Here is a 17,028-nt window from a genome sequence, read left to right on the forward strand (position 1 = left end):
AAACATCGACTGCAATTTTGGCGTGCAATAATTACAGGTGGTTCTACTTAAAATGTATGAAGCTAATATGACGATGTTAGGTTATTAAATACAAATGTACAGCAGTTAGAAAGATAACTGGGCTGCAGGAAGTGTATTGAACAATGAGCTTTACACCTTTTTGTCGCTCATTGAAAGTAAGAATTTCCGAATAACAAGGCAAAGAATGGACTCTGAATAAAATAAATGGTTATCATTGACCAGGGAATGTCCAACTAAATGCTTTGTTTTAGCATCAAAATCGGACGACTTATTCCACAGGTAAAGTGCTGCCCAATGTTTCTGTAAAGTATCTGAACAAAAATGGATATGAGTTATTCTTGTTTTCTTTCACATGTTGCTTTCCAACTTGTGCATCGTATATTGGATGGAAAAATATCAAAGGATTGCTTTATCATTAATACTTCAGTTACAAATCAGCTGACATTCTTTATGCTGAATGAAAGCAGGGTACAATAGAGAATTACTCCGATTCTCACTGAGAGACCCACTGAGCTGTGGCAGACAGACATGAGAGTCAATTGTAAACTCAAAACAAAGATTGCAAATAAATGTCTGGAAATCTGACTGAATGAGCATTTAGTGAGAATGAAAATGACCCTGATAAATCTGTTCCAACCATCAGAAGCAGTGGCAGTAATGCAGAACTGGAGAATGTGGAAAATGAGGCACTGGCTGGAACTGAATGATTCGAAACATAGAAACATAGAAAATAGGACAAGGAGTGGGCCATTCGGCCCTTCGAGTCTGCACCACCATTCAATATGATCAAGGCTGATCCTCTATCTCAACACCATATCTCGCTTTTCCCTCATACCCCTGGATAACCTTTATAGAAATATAGAAAATAGGAGAAACATAGAAAATAGGAGATATTTCAGTGAATTCAAAATGTGTGTATGATCTGTCAGGATTTGTTCTTCGCACTGTGTGTAAGTAAACATGGCGAGCATTCGGTGAACACAACAGCAAAATACTGTGGATGATGAACGTCTGAAATAAAAATAGAAAATCCGAGATATAATCAACAGGTCAGGCAGCATCAGAGGAGAGAGAAACACAGTGACTGTTTCAGGTCAATCACCTGTCGTCATTTGGTGAAAAGTTCCCGAAACTTAGAAAACCTGCTTCTGATCTGATCCAAATGGGCAGTGTAGTGATGATTCTGAAATTCAGGAAATAAAGTGTCTCTTCCAGTATCTTTGCTTGAGTTCAATATAGAACATTTGAATCTTGATGGACCAATATCATTTACATAGTCAATAGCCGACAGCACGGTGATGGACAGTAATGAGGTACCAGATACACTAGCAGTGAGGTACCAGATACACTAACAGAGAGGTACCAGGGACACTAACAGCGAGGTACCAGACACAATAACAGCGAGGTACCAGATAAACTAACAATGAGGTACCAGATACACTAACAGTGAGGTACCAGATACACTAACAGTGAGGTACCAGGGACACCAACAGTGAGGTAACAGATACACTAACAGTGAGGTACCAGGGACACTAACAGTAAGGTACCAGATACACTAACAGCGAGGTACCAGATACACTAACAGCAAGGTACCAGATACACTAACAGCGAGGTACCAGATACACTAACAGTGAGGTACCAGATACACTAACAGTGAGGTACCAGATACACTAACAGTGAGGTACCAGATACACTAACAGCGAGGTACCAGATACACTAACACTGAGGTACCAGATACACTAACAGTGAGGTACCAGGGACACTAACAGCGAGGTACCAGATACACTAACAGCGAGGTACCAGATACACTAACAGCGAGGTACCAGATACACTAACAGCGAGGTACCAGATACACTAACAGTGAGGTACCAGATAAACTAACAATGAGGTACCAGATACACTAACAGTGAGGTACCAGGGACACTAACAGTGAGGTAACAGATACACTAACAGTGAGGTACCAGATATAAAAACAGCGAGGTACCAGATACACTAACAGTGAGGTACCAGATACACTAACAGCGAGGTACCAGATACACTAACAGTGAGGTACCAGGGACACTAACAGCGAGGTACCAGATACACTAACAGTGAGGTACCAGATAAACAAACAGCGAGGTACCAGATACACCAACATTGAGGTACCAGATAAACAAACAGTGAGGTACCAGATACACTAACAGCGAGGTACCAAGGACACTAAAAGCGAGGTACCAGATACACTAACAGTGAGGTACCAGATACACTAACATTGAGGTACCAGATGCACTAACAGTGAGGTACCTGATACACTAACAGCGAGGTACCAGATACACTAACAGTGAGGTACCAGATGCACTAACAGTGAGGTACCAGATACACTAACAGTGAGGTACCAGATACACTAACAGTGAGGTACCAGATACACTAACAGCGAGGTACCAGATACACTAACAGCGAGGTACCAGATACACTAACAGCGAGGTACCAGATACACTAACAGCGAGGTACCAGATACACTAACAGCGAGGTACCAGATACACTAACAGCGAGGTACCAGATACACTAACAGCGAGGTACCAGATACACTAACAGCGAGGTAACAGATACACTAACAGTGAGGTAACAGATACACGAACAGCGATACACTAACAGCGAGGTACCAGATACACTAACATCAAGGTACCAGATACACTAAAAGCAAGGTACCAGATACACTAACAGTGAGGTACCAGATACACTAACAGCGAGGTACCAGATACACTAACAGTGAGTTACCCATACACTAACAGCGAGGTACCAGATACACTAACAGCGAGGTACCAGATACACTAACAGTGAGATACCAGATACACTAACAGCGAGTACCAGATACACTAAGAGCGAGGTACCAGGGACACTAAAGTGAGGTACCAGATACACTAACAGTGAGGTACCAGATACATTAACAGCGAGGTACCAGATACACTAACAGCGAGATACCAGATACACTAACAGCGAGGTACCAGATACACTAACAATGAGGCACCAGATAAACTGACAGCGAGGTACCAGATATGCACATAGATTGGGCTAACCAAACTGGAAGCAATACGGTGGAGGAGGATTTTCTGGAGTGCATAAGGGATGGTTTTTTAGACCAATATGTCGAGGAACCAACTTGGGGGGAGGCCATCTTAGACTGGGTGTTATGTAATGAGAAAGGATTAATTAGCAATCTCGTTGTGCGAGGCCCCTTGGGGAAGAGTGACCATAATATGGTGGAATTCTGCATTAGGATGGAGAATGAAACAGTTAATTCAGAGACCATGGTCCAGAACTTAAAGAAGGCTAACTTTGAAGGTATGAGGCGTGAATTGGCTGAGATGGATTGGCGAATGATACTTAAGGGGTTGACTGTGGATGGGCAATGGCAGACATTTAGAGACCGCATGGATGAACTACAACAATTGTACATTCCTGTCTGGCATAGAAATAAAAAAGGGAAGGTGGCTCAACCGTGGCTATCAAGGGAAATCAGGGATAGTATTAAAGCCAAGGAAGTGGCATACAAATTGGCCAGAAATAGCAGCGAACCTGGGGACTGGGAGAAATTTAGAACTCAGCAGAGGAGGACAAAGGGTTTGATTAGGGCAGGGAAAATGGAGTATGAGAAGAAGCTTGCAGGGAACATTAAGACGGATTGCAAAAGTTTCTATAGATATGTAAAGAGAAAAAGGTTAGTAAAGACAAATGTAGGTCCCCTGCAGTCAGAATCAGGGGAAGTCATAACGGGGAACAAGGAAATGGCGGACCAATTGAACAAGTACTTTGGTTCAGTATTCACGAAGGAGGACACGAACAACCTTCCGGTTATAAAAGGGGTCGGGGGGTCTAGTAAGGAGGAGGAACTGAGGGAAATCCTTATTAGCCGGGAAATTGTGTTGGGGAAATTGATGGGATTGAAGGCCGATAAATCCCCAGGGCCTGATGGACTGCATCCCAGAGTACTTAAGGAGGTGGCCTTGGAAATAGTGGATGCGTTGACAGTCATTTTCCAATATTCCATTGACTCTGGATCAGTTCCTATGGAGTGGAGGGTAGCCAATGCAACCCCACTTTTTAAAAAAGGAGGGAGAGAGAAAACAGGGAATTATAGACCGGTCAGCCTGACATCGGTAGTGGGTAAAATGATGGAATCAATTATTAAGGATGTCATAGCAGTGCATTTGGAAAGAGGTGACATGATAGGTCCAAGTCACCATGGATTTGTGAAAGGGAAATCATGCTTGACAAATCTTCTGGAATTTTTTGAGGATGTTTCCAGTAGAGTGGATAAGGGAGAACCAGTTGATGTGGTATATTTGGACTTTCAGAAGGCTTTCGACAAGGTCCCACACAAGAGATTAATGTGCAAAGTTAGAGCACATGGGATTGGGGGTAGTGTACTGACATGGATTGAGAACTGGTTGTCAGACAGGAAGCAAAGAGTAGGAGTAAATGGGTACTTTTCAGAATGGCAGGCAGTGACTAGTGGGGTACCGCAAGGTTCTGTGCTGGGGCCCCAGCTGTTTACACTGTACATTAATGATTTAGATGAGGGGATTAAATGTAGTATCTCCAAATTTGCGGATGACACTAAGTTGGGTGGCAGTGTGAGCTGCGAGGAGGATGCTGTGAGGCTGCAGAGCGACTTGGATAGGTTAGGTGAGTGGGCAAATGCATGGCAGATGAAGTATAATGTGGATAAATGTGAGGTTATCCACTTTGGTGGTAAAAACAGAGAGACAGACTATTATCTGAATGGTGACAGATTAGGAAAAGGGGAGGTGCAAAGAGACCTGGGTGTCATGGTACATCAGTCATTGAAGGTTGGCATGCAGGTGCAGCAGGCGGTTAAGAAAGCAAATGGCATGTTGGCCTTCATAGCAAGGGGATTTGAGTACAGGGGCAGGGAGGTGTTGCTACAGTTGTACAGGGCATTGGTGAGGCCACACCTGGAGTATTGTGTACAGTTTTGGTCTCCTAACCTGAGGAAGGACATTCTTGCTATTGAGGGAGTGCAGCGAAGGTTCACCAGACTGATTCCCGGGATGGCGGGACTGACCTATCAAGAAAGACTGGATCAACTGGGCTTGTATTCACTGGAGTTAAGAAGAATGAGAGGGGACCTCATAGAAACATATAAAATTCTGACGGGGTTAGACAGGTTAGATGCAGGAAGAATGTTCCCAATGTTGGGGAAGTCCAGAACCAGAGGTCACAGTCTAAGGATAAGGGGTAAGCCATTTAGGACCGAGATGCGGAGGAACTTCTTCACCCAGAGAGTGGTGAACCTGTGGAATTCTCTACCACAGAAAGTTGTTGAGGCCAATTCACTAAATATATTCAAAAAGGAGTTAGATGAGGTCCTTACTGCTAGGGGGATCAAGGGGTATGGCGACAAAGCAGGAATGGGGTACTGAAGTTGAATGTTCAGCCATGAACTCATTGAATGGCGGTGTAGGCTAGAAGGGCCGAATGGCCTACTCCTGCACCTATTTTCTATGTTTCTATGTTTCTATACACTAACAGTGAGGTACCAGATACACTAGCAGTGAGGTACCAGATACACTAACAGCGAGGTACCAGATATACTAACAGCGAGGTACCAGATACACTAACAGCGAGGTACCAGATACACTAACAGCGAGGTACCAGATACACGAACAGTGAGGTACCAGATACACTAACAGAGAGGTACCAGGGACACTAACAGCGAGGTACCAGATACAACAACAGCGAGGTACCAGATACACTAACAGCGAGGTACCACATAAACTAACAGCGAGGTACCAGATACACTAACAGCGAGGTACCAGATACACTAACAGCGAGGTACCAGATACACTAACAGTGAGGTACCAGATACACTAACAGTGAGGTACCAGATACACTAACAGCGAGGTACCAGATACACTAACAGCGAGGTACCAGATACACTAACAGTGAGGTACCAGATACAATAACAGTGAGGTAACAGATACATTATCAGCGAGGTACCAGATACACTAACAGCAAGGTACCAGATACACAAAAAGCAAGGTACCAGATACACTAACAGTGAGGTACCAGATACACTAACAGCGAGGTACCAGATACACTAACAGAGAGGTACCAAATACACTAAAAGTGAGGTACCAGATACACTAACAGTGAGGTACCAGATACACTAACAGCGAGGTACCAGATACACTAACAGCGAGGTACCAGATACACTAACAGCGAGGTACCAGATACACTAACAGCGAGGTACCAGATACACTAACAGCGAGGTACCAAATACACTAAAAGTGAGGTACCAGGGACACTAAAGTGAGGTACCAGATACACTAACAGTGAGGTACCAGATACACTAACAGCGAGGTACCAGATATACTAACAGTGAGGTACCAGGGACACTAACAGCGAGGTAACAGATACAATAACAGCGAGGTACCAGACACACTAACAGTGAGGTACCAGACACACTAACAGTGAGATACCACATACACTAACAGTGAGGTACTAGATACACTAACAGTGAGGTACCAGATACACTAACAGCGAGGTACCAGATATACTAACAGTGAGGTACCAGATACACTAACAGTGAGGTACCAGATACACTAACAGTGAGGTACCAGATACACTAACAGCGAGGTACCAGATATACTAACAGTGAGGTACCAGGGACACTAACAGCGAGGTAACAGATACAATAACAGCGAGGTAACAGATACAATAACAGCGAGGTACCAGACACACTAACAGTGAGGTACCAGACACACTAACAGTGAGGTACCAGACACACTAACAGTGAGATACCACATACACTAACAGTGAGGTACCAGATACACTAACAGCGATACACTAAGAGTGAGGAACCAGATACACTAACAGTGAGGTACCAGGGACACTAACAGTAAGGTACCAGATATACTAACAGTGAGGTACCAGGGACACTAACAGCGAGGTACCAGATACACTAACAGCAAGGTACCAGACACACTAACTGTGATGTACCAGATGCACTAACAGCAGTGAGGATGTACCAGTATTTTTAAACAACAACATGTACGTAAACAAAATGCAACACTTTGAAAGCCAGAATACCATTAATAACTGATTATCCCCGGTTATACAGCAAGAATGATATTACAGTGAAAGATGGTTTATATATTTGATAACTGAAAATAGATACTTACTCGGAACACCAAAAGCAGCGAATAGAGGATAGTAAATACGTTGTATTTTCATCAATACTCCTGTTATCCTCTCATCTAGACGCCAACTAGCAACTATGGCTAGAAATTCATCAGTCATGGGAGGCGCTGGTGGGATGAGAGACACAACCATGACTTCCCTTCTGTGACTCACTTCTGGTATCTGTGCTGGAGGAGACCTGCTGATTGTGTGAGGTGAAACATTGAAGGGAGCTCCTTACATCGAGCAGAGGGAAATCCCCGATGACATCATTAGGCATCACTGTAACTGACATTAATCACAGACATTGAACAAACAGACTCATTGAACCAATGTCATCACAATATTTCACTGCAACTTAATCCAGCTCACCGTATTGTACACAGTTTTAAATTAAAGTGAGATAATGTGCGATTTTTTTTACCCACCTATAAAATACCGAGGATAAAGATAACATCGTTTATATTTCTGTATTCAATGAAAACTGAGAACAAAAGATGAGAAAGTGACAGAAATAAAGGAGGGATAAAAGATGAAAAAACGGATTGCACCAACCTTGTTCTCTGATGCATTGGATCCCAGGCCATCAGGGTCAAAACATTCCCAATTAATAAATGATCCCAAACGGCATTATCTGAGCGATGATCGCTGTAATGCATCAATGGGACTCACGTACGTGACACAACTCCAGCCTCAATCCAGGAATTCCATTCCTAGCCCTCTAGATTACAGTCCTTCCACTTCAGTCCAGGAATTCCATTCCCGGGACGGTCTATATTATCTGACACTCGAACAGGAATAACAGGTTATTTGTAAAGAATGCCCTTACCCAGTCAAGCATCTCCTTTATCGAGGGGAGTAATAATAAAAGAAGCAAAGGTTTGAACCCAAGGAACCAAAGGAAATTGCTTAAATATTAACCATTGAGATAAGTACTCTGTAAATATCTCAAAACACCATGAAATGCTCTCGAAACATTGAAGTCTTATATAATCATAATCTTATTCAGAGATCCATCCCTAGCAGTCAGCATTGTGGATTCTCCCAACACCATCCCAGTGTTGGTCCACTTCCTCCAGCAGCACAGCCTCCAGTGGAGTTGGGGCACATTTGTGTAACAGTCGGAAAGGATTGGCTCTGAGATTCCTAACATTGACTCCCGATCATATGAGTTCTTGTGGAATTAGGTCAAACAGTTAGTACAGGGAAAGCACATGCTGTTTACCAGATATCGCCCGCCCTCAGTTGAGGAATCAGTTCCCCTCCATGTTGAACAACACTTGGAAGAAGCATTGAGAGTAGCAACATCAGAGAATGTACCCTGAGTTGGAGATTTCAATGTCCATCACCAAGAGTGGCTCGGTAGATCCACTACTGACAGAGCCAGCCGAGTCATGAAGGACAAAGCTGCCAGACTGGGCATGTGGCAAATGGTGAGAGAACCAACACCATGGAAACAGACTTGAACTTGTTCTCCCCAATCTACCTCTCACAGATATTATTGGTAGCAGTGACCACAACACAATCAATGTGGGGACAAAGTTCTGTCTTCACACTAACAACACCCTCCATCGTGCTGTGTGGCACTACCACTGTGATCAATGGATAGAGACATAGAAACATAGAAAATAGGTGCAGGTATAGGCATTCGGTCCTTCGAGCCTGCACCACCATTCAATAAGATCATGGCTGATCATTCCCTCAGTACCCCTTTCTTGCTTTCTCTCCATACCCCTTGATCTCTTTAGCCATAAGGGCCATATCTAACTCCCTCTTGAATATATCTAACAAACTGGCATCAACAACTTTCTGCGGTAGAGAATTCCACAGGTTAACAACTCTCTGAGTGAAGCAGTTTCTCCTCATCTCAGTCCTAAATGGCTTACCCCTTATCCTGAGACTGTGTCCCCTGGTTCTGGACTTCCCCAACATCGGGAACATTCTTCCTGCATCTAACCTGTCCAGTCCTGTCAGAATTTTATATGTTTCTATGAGATGCCCTCTCATCCTTCTAAAGTCCAGTGAATACAGGCCCAGTCGATCCAGTCTCTCCTCATATGTCAATCATACCATCCCGGGAATCAGTCTGGTGAACCTTCGGAGCACTCCCTCAATATCAAGAATGTCCTTCCTCAAGTTAGGAGACCACAACTGTACACAATACTCCAGGTGTGGCCTCACCAAGGCCCTGTACAACTGTAGCAATACCTCCCAGCCCCTGTACTCAAATCCCCTCGCTATGAAGGCCAACATGCCATTTGCTTTCTTAACCGCCTGCTGTACCTGCATGCCAACCTTCAATGACTGATGTACCATGTCACCTAGGTCTCGTTGCGCCTCCCCTTTTCCTAATCTGTCACCATTCAGATAATAGTCTGTCTCTCTGTTTTTACAACCAAAGTGGATAACCTCACATTTATCCACATTATACTTCATCTGCCATGCATTTGCCCACTCACCTAACCTATCCAAGTCACTCTGCAGCCTCATAGCATCCTCCTCACAGCTCACACTGCCACCCAACTTAGCGTCATCCGCAAATTTGGAGATACTACATTTAATCCCCTCGTCTAAATCATTAATGTACAATGTAAACAGCTGGGGCCCCAGCACAGAACCTTGCGGTACCCCACTAGTCACTGCCTGCCATTCTGAAAAGTACCCATTTACTCCTACTCTTAGCTTCCTGTCTGACAACCAGTTCTCAATCCATGTCAGCACACTACCCCCAATACCATGTGCTTTAACTTTGCACATTAATCTCTTGTGTGGGACCTTTTCGAAAGCCTTCTGAAAGTCCAAATACACCAAATAAACTGGTTCTCCCTTGTCCACTCTATTGGAAACATCCTCAAAAAATTCCAGAAGATTTGTCAAGCATGAGTTCCCTTTCACAAATCCATGTTGACTTGGACCTATCATGTCACCTCTTTCCAAACGCGCTGCTATGACATCCTTAATAATTGATTCCATCATTTTAGCCACTACCGATGTCAGGCTGACTGGTCTATAATTAACTGTTTTCTCTCTCCCTCCTTTTTTATAAAGTGTGGTTACATTGGCTACCCTCCACTCCATAGGAACTGATCCAGAGTCTATGGAATGTTGGGAAATGACTGTCAACGCATCCGCTATTTCCAAGGCCACCTCCTTAAGTACTCTGGGATGCAGTCCATCAGGCCCTGGTGATTTATCGGCCTTCAATCCCATCAATTTCCGCAACCCAATTTCCCGACTAATAAGGATTTCCCTCAGTTCCTCCTTCTTACTAGACCCTCTGACCCCTTTTATATCCGGAAGGTTGTTTGTGTCCTCCTCAGTGAATACCGAACCAAAGTACTTGTTCAATTGGTCTGCCATTTCTTTGTTCCCCATTATGACTTCTCCTGATTCTGACTGCAGGGGACCTACATTTGTCTTTACTAACCTTTTTCCCTTTACATATCTATAGAAACTTTTGCAGTCTGTCTTAATGTTCCCTGCAAGCTTCCTCTCGTACTCTATTTTCCCTGCCCGAATCAAACCCTTTGTCCTCCTCTGCTGAGTTCTACATTTCTCCCAGTCCCCAGGTTCACTGCTATTTCTGGCCAATTTGTATGCCATTCCTTGGCTATAATACTATCCCTGATTTCCCTTGATAGCCACAGTTGAGCCACCTTCCCTTTTTTTATTTTTATGCCAGACAGGGATGTACAATTGTTGTAATTCATCCATGCAGTCTCTAAATGTCTGCCATTGCCCATCCACTGTCAACCTCTTAAGTATCCGTTGCCAATCTATCCTGGCCAATTCACGCCTCATACCTTCAAAGTTACCCTTCTAATAGTTCTGGACCATGGTCTCTGAATTAACTGTTTCATTCTCCATTCGAATGTAGAATTCCACCATATTATGGTCACTCTTCCCCAAGGGGCCTCGCACAACGAGATTGCTAATTAATCCTCTCTCGTTGCACAACACGAAGTCTAAGATGGCCTCCCCCCTAGTTGGTTCCTCGACATATTGGTCTCGAAAATCATCCCTTATGCACTCCAGGAAATCCTCCTCCACCGTATTGCTTCCAGTTTGGTTAGCCCAATCTATATGCATATTAAAGTCACCCAAGATAACTGCTGCACCTTTATTGCATGCACCCCTAATTTCCTGTTTGATGCCCTCCCCAACATCACTACTACTGTTTGGAGGTCTGTACACAACACCCACTAACGTTTTTTGCCCTTTGGTGTTCTGCAGCTCTACCCATATAGATTCCACATCATCCAAGCTAATGTCCTTCCTAACTACTGCATTAATCTCCTCTTTAACCAGCAATGCTACCCCACCTCCTTTTCCTTTCATTCTATCCTTCCTGAATGTTGAATACCCATGGATGTTGAGTTCCCAGCCCTGATCAATGGGATAGAGACATAGAAACATAGAAAATGGGTGCAGGTGTAGGCATTCGGCCCTTTGAGCCTGCACCACCATTCAATAAGGTCATGGCTGATCATTCACTCAGTACCCCTTTCCTGCTTTCTCTCCATACCCCTTGATCTCTTTGGCCATAAGGGCCATATCTAACTCCCTCTTGAATATAGCTAATGAACTGGCATCAACAACTCTCTGTGGAAGAGAATTCCACAGGTTAACAACTCTCTGAGTAAAGAAGTTTCTCCTCATCTCGGTCCTAAATGGCCTACCCCTTATCCTTAGACTGTAATTCCTGGTTCTGGACTTCCCCAACATCGGGAACATTCTTCCTGCATCTAACCTGTCCAGTTCCGTCAGAATTTTATATGTTTCTATGAGATCCCCTCTCATCCTTCTAAACACCAGTGAATACAGGCCCAGTCGATCCAGACTCTCCTCATATGACAGTCCTGCCATCCCGGGAATCAGTCTGGTGAACCTTCGCTGCACTCCGTCAATAGCAAGATCATCCTTCCTCAGATTAGGAGACCAAGACTGAACACAATATTCCAGGTGAGGCTTTACCAAGACCCTGTACAACTGCAGTAACACCTCCCTGCTCCTATACTCAAATCCCCTAGCTATGAAGGCCAACATGCCATTTGCCTTCTTCACCGCCTGCTGTACCTGCATGCCAACTTTCAATGACTGATGAACCATGACACTCAGGTCTCGTTGCACCTCGCCTTTTCCTAATCTGTCACCATTCAGATAATATTCTGCCTTCGTGTTTTTGCCAGCAAAGTGGATAGCCTCACATTTATCCACATTATACTGCATCTGCCATGCATTTGCCCACTCACTTAACCTGTCCCAGTCACCCTGCAGCCTCTTAGCATCCTCCTCACAGCTCACACCGCCACCCAGCTTAGTGTCATCTGCAAACTTGGAGATATTACACGCAATTCCTTCATCTAAATGATTGCTGTAGATTCAGCACAGAAATAGCCGTTTAAAAGTGGGCATCCATGATGCACCATCAGCAGGAGAGGACAATCTGTAAACTCATGGCCCAGAATACCCCTCACATTCCCATTGCTATCAAGCCAGTGACCAACATTGGTGGAAATAGGAATGTCGCAGAGCATGCCAGAAGCAAAACCTGGCGTACCTGTGAAGGAGGTGCCAAACTGGTGAAGCAACAACACAGGACTACATGCATGCTAAAGAGTGGAAGCAGCAAGTGTGTTCGTCACAGACAAAGCTAAGTGAGACCACATGGAAGATCCAAAGATCAAAGCTCTGCAGTCCTGCCACATCCAGTCGTGAATGGCGGTGACTATTGAATAATTAACGGGATGTGAAGGCATCATGAACATGTCCATCCTCGATGATAGCGGAGCCCACCATGTGAGATTAAAGCGGGAGTCCAGTGTAAAAAAACATGCTTTTCCTTCAGAATGTCTTGTGCCTGCGCAGTTCTTGTTTAATGATGAGAAATCAGATTCAGTGACTACAACCTGTTTGAAAGCGTGCATGTGGCCTGCATGTTGAAAGTTACAGTGTAGGTATTGCTGGACTCTGACGCTGGGGGAGCGGACCTGCATCTTGCTTTGGAGGATTTTTATTCCAATTAAAATACTTATAGGAATGAGTCCGCTCGGTCCAGCCGCCCAGGCAGAGCAAGGAGTAGAAACACAGAAACATAGAAACATAGAAAATAGGTGCAGGAGAAGGCCATTCGGCCCTTCGAGCCTGCACCACCATTCAATATGATCATGGCTGATCATGCAACTTCAGTACCCCATTCCTGCCTTCTCTCCATACCCCATGACCCCTTTAGCCGTAAGGGCCACATCTAACTCCCTTTTGAGTATATCCAATGAACTGGACTCAACAACTTTCTGTGATAGAGAATTCCACAAGTTCACAATTCCCTGGGTGAAGAGGTTACTCCTCATCTCGGTCCGATATGCCTTATCCCTTATCCTTAGATTGTGAATCCTGGCTCAGGTCTTCCCCAACATCGGGAACATTCTTCCTGCATCTAACCTGTCCAAGTAGAAAGAAATCGAAAGGTGATGCCACAGCCAAGGGGGTAAGTGATTGGTTGCTGATTGGTGAGTAGTTTTTTCTTTTTCTTTTCTCTATTAGTAAGTAACCTTTAGCATTATTGTTGCCAAATTAAGTTAATCTAGGGGTTAAGTCATGGCAGGAGAGCTCGGACATGTGTTATGCTCCTCCTGTACTAGCTGGGAAGTCAGGGACGCTTCCAGTGTCCCTGGCAACGAAATAAGTGGGAAGTGTATCCGGTTGCAGCTCCTGACAGACCACATTGCAGCACTGGTGCTGCGGGTGGATTCACTCTGGAGCATGCGCGATGCTGAGGATGTCGGGAATAGCATGTTTAGTGAGTTGGTCTTACCGCAGGTAAAGGTTACACAGCCAGATAGGGGATGGGTGACCAACAGGAAGAGCAATGGAAGGAAGGTAGTGTGCAACTGAGACTCCAGTATGGTATGTTACCTCCCTGGTGGAAGGGTCAAGGATGTCTCGGAGCGGGTGCAGGAAATTTGAAGGGGGAGGGTAAACAGCCAGTTGTCGTGGTGCATACAGGTACCAACGATATAGTAAAAAGCGGGATGAGGTCCGACAAGACGAATTTAGCGAGCTAAGTGCTAAATTAAAAAGTAGGACCTCAAAATATTAATCTCAGGATTGCTACCAGGGCCACGTGCTAGTCAGAGTCGGAATCGCAGGATAGCTCAGATGAATACGTGACTTGAGGAGTGGTGCAGGAGGGAGGGATTCAAATTCCTGGGACAATGGAACCGGTTCTGGGGGAGGTGGGACCACTACAAACCGGATGGTCTGCACATGGGCAGGACTGGAACCAATGTCCTCGGGGGAGTGTTTGCTCGTGCTGTTGGGGAGGAGTTAAACTAATATGGCAGGGGGATGGGAACCTATACCGGGAGACAGAGGGTAGTAGAATGGGGGCAGAAGCAAATGATAGAAAGAAGAAAAGTAAAAGTGGAGGACAGAGAAACCCAAGGCAAAAAGCAAAAAGAACATAAGAACATAACATAAGAATTAGGAACAGGAGTAGGCCATCTAGCTCCTCGAGCATGCTCCGCCATTCAACAAGATCATGGCTGACCTGGCCATGGACTCAGCTCCACTTACCCGCCCGCTCCCCGTAACCCTTAATTCCCTTATTGGTTAAAAATCTATCTATCTGTGACTTGAATACATTCATTAAGCTAGCCTCAACTGCTTCCTTGGGCAGAGAATTCCACAGATTCACAACCCTCTGGGAGAAGAAATTCCTTCTCAACTCAGCTTTAAATTGGCTCCCCCGTATTTTGAGGCTGTGCCCCCTAGTTCTAGTCTCCCCGACCAGTGGAAACAACCTCTCTGCCTCTATCTTGTCTATCCCTTTCATTATTTTAAAAGTTTGTATAAGATCACCCCTCATCCTTCTGAACTCCAACGAGTAAAAACCCAGTCTACTCAATCTATCATCATAAGGTAACCCCCTCATCTCCGGAATCAGCCTCGTGAATTGTCTCTGTACCCCCTCCAAAGCTAGTATATCTTTCCTTAAGTAAGGTGAGCAAAACTGCACGCAGTACTCCAGGTGCGGCCTCACCAATACCCTGTACAGTTGCAGCAGGACCTCCCTGCTTTTGTACTCCATCCCACTCGCAATGAAGGCCAACATTCCATTCGCCTTCCTGATTACCTGCTGCACCTGCAAACTAACTTTTTGGGATTCATGCACAAGGTGTCCTCGGGGGGGATTTTAACTGCACCCTCGAGGTGAGGGACCGCTCCGGTGCCCCGCAGTGCATGACGGCGATGGAGAAGTTGAGGGACCTGGTCGGGTCCTTCGACTTGGTGGACGTCTGGTGAAATCTCCACCCCGACTCCAGCGCCTTTACTTGGGTGAGGCCTGGAGTAGGATGGTCCAGAGTCGACCGCCTTTACTTGTCTCGGGCGTACGTTTCCTGCGTCCCGGCGGCCTCCATGCGGCCGGTGCCGTGTTCGGACCACCACCTGGTGTGGGCGGAGCTCGCTTCGCTCCGCGCGAGGACGGGGTCCGCGTACTGGCACTTTAACAACCGGCTGCTGGAGGACGTGCGGTTCCAGGACTCGTTCCGTCGATTCTGGTCCGACTGGAGAAGGAAGCAGGGGGGCTTCCCCTCCTTGAGGCTATGGTGGGACGTGGGCAAGGCTCACGTCCGCGTCTTCTGTCAAGAGTACGCGAGGGGGTCGACCAAGAGGCGGGCGGCCAGAGTCGGGCGCCTAGAAAAAGAGGTGCTCGACCTGGAAGCCCGTCTCGGTCAAGTCGTCCAGGACCCGGCCCTGCGGACGGTGTACGAAGCGAAGAAGGCCGCGCTGAAGGACCTGCAGCTCGTCGGGTCCCGAGGCGCGTTCGTGAGGTCGCGGATCCGGTTCCTGCGGGATCTGGACCGCGGCTCCCCCTTCTTCTACTCGCTGGAAAAAAGGCAGAGTGTCCGTAAGCAGCTCTTGACGCTGCTGGCCGACGACGGCTCTCTCGTCTCGGATCCGGAGGGCGTCAACAACAGGGTCCGTGAATATTACGGGGCTCTGTTCTCTCCGGATCCGTCCAGCGAGGAAGCGCGTAGAGTTTTGTGGGAGGACCTGCCGAAGGTCGGCCCGGAGGGCGCCGAAAATCTGGAAGCTCCGCTAAGCCTGGCGGAGCTGACCGGTGCCCTCGCCCGGCTCTCGAGGGGAAAATCCCCGGGGCTGGACGGGCTGACCGTGGAGTTCCACAGGGCGTTCTGGGACGTTCTGGGGGGCGACTACGCGCGGGTCCTGGGGGAAAGTCTGGCGACCGGGGAGATGCCCCTCTCTTGGCGCAGGGCAGTCATCGTCCTGCTGCCTAAGAAGGGCGATCTCCGCCTCCTTAAGAACTGGCGCCCGGTCTCCCTCCTCAGCACGGACTACAAAATCTTCGCCAGGGCGATGTCTGCTCGCCTTGGTGCCGTGCTGGACCACATGATCCACCCCGACCAGTCCTACACGGTCCCGGGCCGGACAATCCACGACAACATCCATCTGGTCCGGGACCTCATCCATTGTTCCCAGGAGGCTGGTCTGTCGGTCGCCTTCCTATCCCTCGACCAAGAGAAGGCGTTCGACAGGGTGGATCACGACTATCTGCTCGGAACTCTGCGCGCTTTCGGGTTCGGGACGCATTTCGTCGCCCGGATCCAACTTTTGTACGCCGCCGCGGAGTGTCTGATTAACGTTAACGGGTCCTTGACGGCGCCCCTTTGCTTTGGGAGAGGGGTGCGCCAGGGATGCCCCATGTCCGGCCAGTTATACGCCGTTTGCGTGGAGCCTTTCCTGCGCCTCCTGAGGACGAGGTTGACGGGACTGGCTCTGCAAGGGCCGGGTGTGGAGGTC

At 46.5% G+C, this 17,028-nt stretch overlaps 1 pseudogene; it reads right to left on the bottom strand.

Moving 5' to 3' along the window:
- LOC139266711 (scavenger receptor cysteine-rich domain-containing protein DMBT1-like) overlaps positions 1 to 17,028 on the bottom strand; it is a 285,380-nt pseudogene that overhangs the window by 111,483 nt on the left and 156,869 nt on the right.

The sequence above is a fragment of the Pristiophorus japonicus genome, chromosome 7, assembly GCF_044704955.1.
Source record: "Pristiophorus japonicus isolate sPriJap1 chromosome 7, sPriJap1.hap1, whole genome shotgun sequence".
Taxonomy (NCBI): Eukaryota; Metazoa; Chordata; class Chondrichthyes; family Pristiophoridae; genus Pristiophorus; species Pristiophorus japonicus.